At 39.5% G+C, this 8,647-nt stretch overlaps 1 pseudogene; it reads right to left on the bottom strand.

Moving 5' to 3' along the window:
- Positions 1–219: 219 nt before the first annotated feature.
- On the bottom strand, positions 220–765 carry LOC132022735 (ferritin light chain-like; annotated as a pseudogene).
- Positions 766–8,647: the final 7,882 nt, after the last annotated feature.

Here is an 8,647-nt window from a genome sequence, read left to right as displayed (position 1 = left end):
TCAAACATTTTGAATAAATGCATATGGTGGACCTTTGAACAACCCAAGTTTGAATGGCACAGGTCAACTTACGTTTGGATTTTTTCTTCTTTTCCTGTGAAAAGCTTTATTGTTTTCACTGGATTGATGGCTTGGGAGAGGCCAAGGTGGTTAAAAAGCTGCCTGCAGGGGGAGCCTCAGGCAGAAGCCCTGGCATTGAGGGGGATGCCAGGGGACCCCTCAAAGCCTGCTAGGCTCCTGAGGCTCCTGGGTGTGCTTGAGGGTGAGCCTTTCCAAGAGATACTCATCCAGCCCAGCCTGGGGACCAAGTCTGTGGAGTTTACCAGGTGGTCACCATCTTCTTGATGACTTGCGCCTGCTCACCCAGGCAGTTCTCCAGGAAGCTACAGAGATGAGGGTCTCTGTGAGTGGAACCCAGGACATGCAGATCCAAGAGGGCCTGCTTCAGGTTCTTCCCCAGGACGATGTGGATTCCATGGAATCCACGGCTTTATCCCATTCATTTTGGAACAGCTTCTGCATGTCCTGGAAAAGGGTGCAGCCCTGGGCTGGTTTTGCATATTCAAAGGATGCTGCCTGTCCTCATTTTTTCTCCTCTGCCAACTCTCAGAAGAAGTGGTCCACGCCCTCCAGAGCCAGATCTTCATGGTCAAAATAGAAACCCAGGGAGAGAAATGCGTAGGAGGCCTGCAGATGCACGTTGACCAAGCGGCTGATGGCAGCTTCCACCTCAGTGGAATAATTCTGATGCATCTGGGAGTTCATGGTTGCTCAGCAATAAGGAGCTAAGCTCAGAAGGTGGTATTGACTGGTTCCAGAGGCAGAGGATGGCTGAGAAGATGCCTCTAAAGGTCATGACTGGAAAAGAGGTTGGAGGGTGGTTGGAGGCTGAAAGAAGGGGTGTCCCTGGGTCTGTTCTGTCCAAGCACTTTCGAAGCAATGGACAGGTCTGGAGGATCATCAGAACCACTGCCTCTACAAGGATTTTTTAACAGTGTAGTGCTGTAAATGTAGTTTCTCTTCTTTATGATTTTCTTAATAACATTTTCTCTTCTCCATCTTACTTTATTGTAAGAATATGGTATGCAGTATGTGTAACATACAAAATACAGTGTTAATTGACTATGTTATCAGTAAAGCATCAGTCAACAGTAGGCTCTCAGTGGTTAAATTTGGGGGAAGTCCAAAGTTATGTGCAGATTTTTGATTATATGCCAGAGTTGGTCCCCTAACCCCCAGGTTGTGTAAGGGTCAACTGTACTTTAATTTGGATCTAATTGATACCCTCACTTTTTGTTTTAGGTCTAGTTCTCTGGGAAGCAGAGTCTGAGAAGATTTGCATGTAATAGGTTTATGAAGAAGTCCCTTGTGGGCGCAGGTGTGGTGGGGGTGGTGGTGCCTGGCTGCCTTAGTCAGAAGAGTGTGCGGCTCTTGATCTAGGGGTTGTGAGTATGAGCCCCACGTGGGGTGTAGAGATAACTTAAGTAAATAAAACTTAAAAAAAAAAAAAAAGTACCTCTCCGGGTATGAAAGAAGTGGTACTAGCAGAGCAAGGGGTTTAATAAACAGTAATAAAGTTATGGACCGGGGCCTCAGCTGACTCCAGAAAGTTCTGGGAATAAGATGGAACTTCATAGTTGACCCAAATTGAGGCAAAGGGGTCCAGGCCTTTGTGAAACTTCCTCCCCAACCACTGAGCAGTCACCTGAGAACTACCTTGGAGAGAAGGCCGCTTTTTTCAGATGAGGGAGGTTCCTCAAGAACAAGCAGGTAGGAGCTGTAAGCAGCCAACACTCTTGGCAACTAAAGGAATGAGTGTGTTGGTTCTGAAGTGGGAAATCTGGATGGCACATCTCAGCATCCACGTCAACAAAATGGGAGCATATTGTGTCTTCTAATTTATTCAAATCTATTTTCTAGGGATTTTCAAAGATTCAAATAATCACAAAGGCTTATGATTTTTTATTTTCACATCCTTCCACACGGCTTGTTAAATTTATTACAGGTTATTTTGTATTTTGTGTTGGAGTGTTGAGAACATCTATTAAGATGTTCCCATTAAGAACATCTAGCTGGGTTATTCCTTGTATGTAAAAACAGTGTGTATGGATTACTCTATTTATTCTATGTTTTCGGCTTTATTAAGGTATAATTGATGCAATAACACATATTTAAAGTGTATACTTTGATGAGTTTTTAATTTAAATTCAATTAATTAACATATAATGTGTAACTTGTTTTAAGAGTACAGGTCTGTGATTCATACTTCCATGAGTTTTGGCATATATATTCCTTCATAAAAACACCATCGTCCCCGAAAATTCCTTATATCCTTTCGTCAGCCATTCCTCCCTAGTGTCAGCTCCCGGCTGGAGACAATCACTCATCTACTTTCTGGCGCTATAGTTTATATTTTTGAGAATTTCTTATTAATGGAATCACAGAGTACCTACACTTTTTTGCTTGTCTTCTCAGCATAGTTACATGGAAATTCATCCATGTTGTTCTGTGTATCAGTAATTAGTTTCTTCTCATTGCTGTCTAGTATTCAATCATATGGATAGACCACACTCTGTTTATCTATTTGCCAGGCGATGGATATTTGCTTGTTTCCAGTTTGGGCTAATTATAAATAAAGCTGCTGTGAACATCTGTGTACAATGTGTACAATGGACATACGATTTCTTTTCTTTTGGGTAAACGTTTACAAGTACAATGGCTGGGTCATAGGGGAGGTATGTGTTTAACTTTTTCTTTCTTTCTTTTTTCTTTTCTTTTTTTTTTTTTTTTAGCAGATGGCTTGTTTTCCAAACAATTTTCAAAATGATCATATCCTTTTACGTTCTCAACAGGAGTAAATGAGAGTTTCAGTTCTTCTATATCTTTTGCCAGTATTCAGTGTGATAAGACTTTTTAATCACCAGTGATGTTGATCATCTTTTAATGTGCCTATTGTATTTATTTTTACAGATCTAACTTAATTCTGATAATATCTAAAAGATATTTATTTATTTAGTTGGGTTTTCAGATAAATCATGTGTAAGTTATGCTGTTTATTTCCTTTCAGAGATGCTGTCGGAGTTCTTTTGGGGGGGGGGCTCGAATAATAGTGGTATCTTCGGCTTTACCCTGAATAACATTGTCAGTTTCAAGTCACATGATATTATTGGCATTAGAATATTTAATTTTTTCAATGTGCTTGCTTCCATCCAAATTTGCTAAGATTTTTGTTAAGCAGTTTACCCTTGGGGTGCCTGGGTAGCTCAGTCAGTTAAGTGTCAGACTCTTGATCTCTCAGCTAAGGTCTTGATCTTAAAGAAATTTGCCTTTAAATTACATTTTTTCACATTTTTGAGATAATTATATATCTGCTTTTAAAGTATAAAAATAGAAAAAATGGAAAAAGCTATATGCTATTTTCTAATTTTTTTTTGTAGATGTAAACTTTAATGAACATTTTCCTATGTAGTATCATTCTATAACTTTATGATTAAAGGCTGCATAGTATTTTATTTTATAGAGGTACTGTAATTTAGTTGGCCAGTCTTCTATTATAAAACACAATGTTATTTACACTTTCTCTTTTCTTACTATAAATTCTGTTGAGATAAATATTGTTCTAAATTAATCTTGGTGTACAGGTAGCCCTATCCAGCTAAAATTTCTAGATGTGCAATGCTAGGTCAGAGTCTGAATATTTGTAAGGCTTTAATATTTACTATAACATTTCTCTCAAGACAGTTAGTAGCCATTTATAGTTTACCAAGATTCTAATCTACTCTTGTAATTTGATGGACGACCAGTGCTGCCTCATGTGCTGTGAACATTTGCCTTAGTAATTTTCATTTGCCATTGGTTATACTGATCATTTTATTTATTTTTATCAAAGACATTTATTTATTTACTTATTTGAAGAGTGAGAGAGGCAGAGACAGAGACATAGAGCTGGGGGAGGAACGGAGGGAGAGGGACAAGCAGACCTCTGCACTGAGTGTGGAGCACAAAGTGGGACTTGAAATCATGACCTGAGCTAAAATCAAGAGTCAGATCTTGACCAAGCCACCCAGGCATCCCTGATTATCACGTTGATTTTTTTATTTTTTCATTTCATTTAATTTTTTTCAGTGTGTCAAAATTCATTGTTTATGCACCACATCCAGTGCTCCATGCAATATGTGCCCTCCATAATACCCACCACCAGACTCACCCAACCCCCCACCCCCATCCCCTCCAAAACCCTCAGTTTGTTTCTCAGAGTCCACAGTCTCTCATGGTTTGTCTCCCCCTCTGATTTCCCCCAACTCACTTCTCCTTTCCATCTCCTAATGTCCTCCATGTTATTCCTTACGCTCCACAAATAAGTGAAGCCATATGATAATTGACTCTCTCTGTTTGATTTATTTCACTCAGCATAATCTTTTCCAGTCCTGTCCATGTTGATACAAAAGTTGGGTATTTATCCTTTCTGATAGAGGCATAATACTCCATTGTATATATGGACCACATCTTCTTTATTCATTTTTCTGTTGAAGGGCATCTTGGTTCTTTCCACAGTTTGGCGACTGTGGCCATTGCTACTATGAACATTGGGGTACAGATGGCCCTTCTTTTCACTGTATCTGTATCTTTGGGGTAAATACCCAGTATACACTGATCTTTTTTTTTTTTTTTTTTTAAGATTTCATTCATTTGACAGACAGAGATCACAAATAGGCAGAGAGGCAGGCAGAGAGAGGAGGAAGCACGCTCCCTGTGAGCCGAAAGCCCAATACGGGGCTTGACCCCAGGACCCTGGGATCATGACCTGAGCCGAAGGCAGAGGCTTTAACCCACTGAGCCATCCAGATGCCCCTACACTGATCGTTTTAAATGTGTGTTTCACTTTTTGTTTTCAATTTTACTTCTGTGTTTCCTTTCTGTTTTGTTATATGTATAGTTAATCCTTATCATTTGTGGATTCTGTATTTGCAAACTCACATACTGAGTAAATTGGTTTGTAAACTCAAGGTCCACATGTGTGGCATTTTTGCAGTCATACACACAGACTTGCACCGAGCAGTGAAAATTTTGAGTTGCCTGACATGCATGTTTCTGGCTGAGGCCAAAAGGAGGACTGTCCTTTTGTCTCAGCTCTCATTTTGCAAACAGGAGTACTTTACATGGTCTATGTAGTACCATGGTTTTGTATTATTGTGTCTTTTGATGGTGATTTCGTCATTTGAAATGATCCCCAAGCACAGCATTGAAGGGCTGTCTGGTGTTCCTAAATACAAGAAGGCTATGATGTGCTTCACCAAGAAAAAATACTGTGTTAGACAAGCTTCGTTCAGGTATCAGTTATGGTGCTATTGGCTGCAAGTTCAAAGTTAATGCATCAACAATATATATATTTAAAAGGTCTCTTAAAACAGAAAAAAAAATAAAGTTATGTACTGATCAATGGATATAAACATTGTGACCAGAAGCTTGTAGGAACCTAACCCTATATTTGCCCTAGGAGCAGTGGTTCAGTATTTGCTAATTCAGTGTTTTTTGAGGACTTTGAAAACATAACCGCTGCCAATAATAAGAATTGACTGTACTATGTTTTCTATGGATTTTCCCTCCATGATTTAGAAGGTCTGCTCTCAGCTCATTATCATCTTTGACCCCTTCTGAGCTCTTATTTCCCAGAATCACTTGCCATCCCAGTTCCCGTTCAGGGTCTACTGGTAAAAAGTCATCATGTGAGGTTAGGAAGGTGAAGAGAAGGAGAAGACATCTGTTCCCCACCACCCAGCAGCAGACTATTACATGGGCAGATGGTGACATGTTACATGAAGCCTGCAGCAGCTTCCCAGGGAGACCTTGCAAGGTGCCTGCTTTGATGCTTCACTGGGCTGAATCATTAAAAAAATCATCCTTTCCCAACAGTGTACCACAGTCATCTTGACCTCTGCTTCCTTCAATCTTCCAACAATTCTCTAAGCACCTAGTTCTCTGTTGCATTCCTTATTGGAAATACTAGACTAGTTTTTGTTTTCTTGACTGAAGCCTGACTAATGAAGTTTTGATACTGGAAGAGAGTGCCTTCTCTCTGAAGGATGAAGGGAGCGCAAATATTACATGACCAGACTCCTGGTCTTCATTAGAATCCATGTCCTTCTCTTCATCGTAGGCATACAGCTAAGCAAGATTTCTTGCTTTCCATATGTCTAGGTGGACCTTGTGGGCAGAACGCTTTTCTATCCTTTTCATAACACCATGGACTCTGCCATGAGTCCATGAAATACATTTGCTGTGATACATCACGGATATCATGGGACTCTTTGTCTTAGCAGTTTGCCTACCCTAATACAAATGGTATTTTTAAAAGGTGTTAATGCCTACTTTTTATATTTCTAAAAATATCCTTGGTTCTATTATCACCAATGATAAGAATTAAACAGTAGTTTTTAATTCTCCGCTTAGTGAGATGAAAGACTTACTGTGCATTTACTTCCATTTACTTTTACTCCTATTTTTGTTGTTATAATCTGAAATTACATAGAGGTTATACTTAATTTCTTTTGACATTTGCATTCTATCTTATAATCATATTTCCAGTAATTATTTAGGCTTCAATCAACACATAACAGGTGTTAATGCTCACCCTCTCATCCTTTGACAGCATAAATTAACCTTTATTGAGTTCTTTCTTTGTTGTATATCTTGGTTTCTGTAAGAAGCCTTCTGCAACTTGTCTTAGGAAAGATACGGAAGGAAGATAACACTTTCAGAGTCCTTGCACAGCTGAGACTGTTTCTTTGTTGTTTTTCTACAGTATTTGACTGAGTCCATAATCTTGATCAGCTACCTTAAGCCCTCGAAACTGTAATAGTTGACATATCTTTTTTTAGCATCTAATATGGTTTTATAGGAGAAGATTGAAGTTAGATGGATTTTCTTTCTTTTTAGAAATGCTTATAAGTTTTTTCCCCAAGATCTTGATATTTATAAATACTATCACATCTATCTATGGGTTGGTTCTTATGATTAACTTAGTTTTGTACTGAGTCCCTTTGAAAAGTTGAAACTTCTGCCAGATATAATGCTAAGTGCTCGATATGTCTACCTTATGACAACATTATGAGGTGACAGCTATTATCCCTCCCAGTTTACAGATGATGAAACTGAGGTTCAAGGACTCATAGAAGATCATGAACAGAGTTGGGATAGGAACTTAAGTCTACCTCACTTTAGAGCCTGGGCTTCTAGTCACCGTACCACAAAATTTTTTCAAAGGAAAGAAAGATTTCTTTTACTGTATAATCTCTACAATTTTGCTTTTGCTCCCTTGGTTCCTCATTCTCCTTCAGAGACAAACAATTGCCCAGATGGCAGGTCTTTCTTGTGTTATATATGCTAGCTTTTATTTTGTCATTCTTTTATATTATCATAGAGTTTGGCAAACTTACCCTTCATATTTGGATTATGTTTTCTGTAGCTTTGTGCTTGTTCTTTTCTGATACTAATGCATTTGAATTTTTTAAATAGGATTTTTCACTTTTCATTTTTCCTGGCTCATCAATTTCTTTTTCTATTTCTCTGCCCATTAGCCAGACTCACTGATATCTTAGTCCTTCCTCAGTTTGTTAAAATCTTGTTTTACAGTCTGTTTTCTAGCATTTTCTTCTGTCTCATGTATTAAACAGTGCTCAAGGGTATGCTCTTCCTCTATGCTGAGTCCTGTGCTCTCCATCCTTTATGTCTTGGGATGTCTTCAGAGGCCCCATGGTGGTTTTGTTGCCTTTAATGACCCCCTGGTTGGTGGAAAGTCTGTGCAGTGCCTCTGGTTTCCCATAAACAATGGAAGTGGATGCTCTTTGAATCCTCCTCTCAAATCATAAGGAGAAGGGATCATCAACACAAATGTACATTACCTGTCCAGAAGTACATCACTCTTGGAAGAAAACAGAAACATTTGATGCAGAGGTGGGTCTGGAGAGAGGAAGGGAAGATTTCACTTTTGTTATCATTTCTTTTGTCACAGAGTCATCTTTTGGACCTGCCTCTCTGTTTGGACCAGCCTCTATGCCTGCAGTTTTACCTGGTAAGGTCATGATGTTGTGGTCTTAGAAGGAGAATTGGAGACTTTGGTGTGGATAATGGTGATGGTGGGGGGTCTGGTGGGTAAGTGGTGGTGGTTATTGAACCCCTGTTTTACACTATTCCTGAGGATTGGGGCTATGCCTGCCATATGCAGAAGAATAGCACTAGGGTGTGAAGCATCACAGAATCTTGCTTCCTTCATTAATGGTTCAGCCAATGTAGGCCAACCAACACAGGTTCCAAAAGAGACAGTAATGGCTCTGTAGCCACTTGTCTGCCAGCAGATAACAGGATAGTACTATGACCTTGAGCTTGTGCCACATGGTATACTAAGTCTTGGCTCCACCCCTGGGGCTCCCATTTCTGGTAAGTCACTCCTCCTTCCTCCATAGGACCTATGCCTAGCTGGCCACAGGATACTATTGGGCTATCATATGAAGTTAATTGAAGTTAGAGAAGTACAACTCCCTACCTCCACCTCTTTATCTCTCTCTCTTTTTTTTTAAAGATTTTATTTATTTATTTATTTGACACACACAGAGAGAGATCACAAGTAGGCAGAGACACAGGCAGAGAG

This window comes from Mustela nigripes, chromosome 1 (assembly GCF_022355385.1).
Source record: "Mustela nigripes isolate SB6536 chromosome 1, MUSNIG.SB6536, whole genome shotgun sequence".
Taxonomy (NCBI): domain Eukaryota; kingdom Metazoa; phylum Chordata; class Mammalia; order Carnivora; family Mustelidae; genus Mustela; species Mustela nigripes.
The sequence above is the reverse complement of the archived record's forward strand: the minus strand, read 5'-3'. Positions and strand labels throughout refer to the sequence as shown.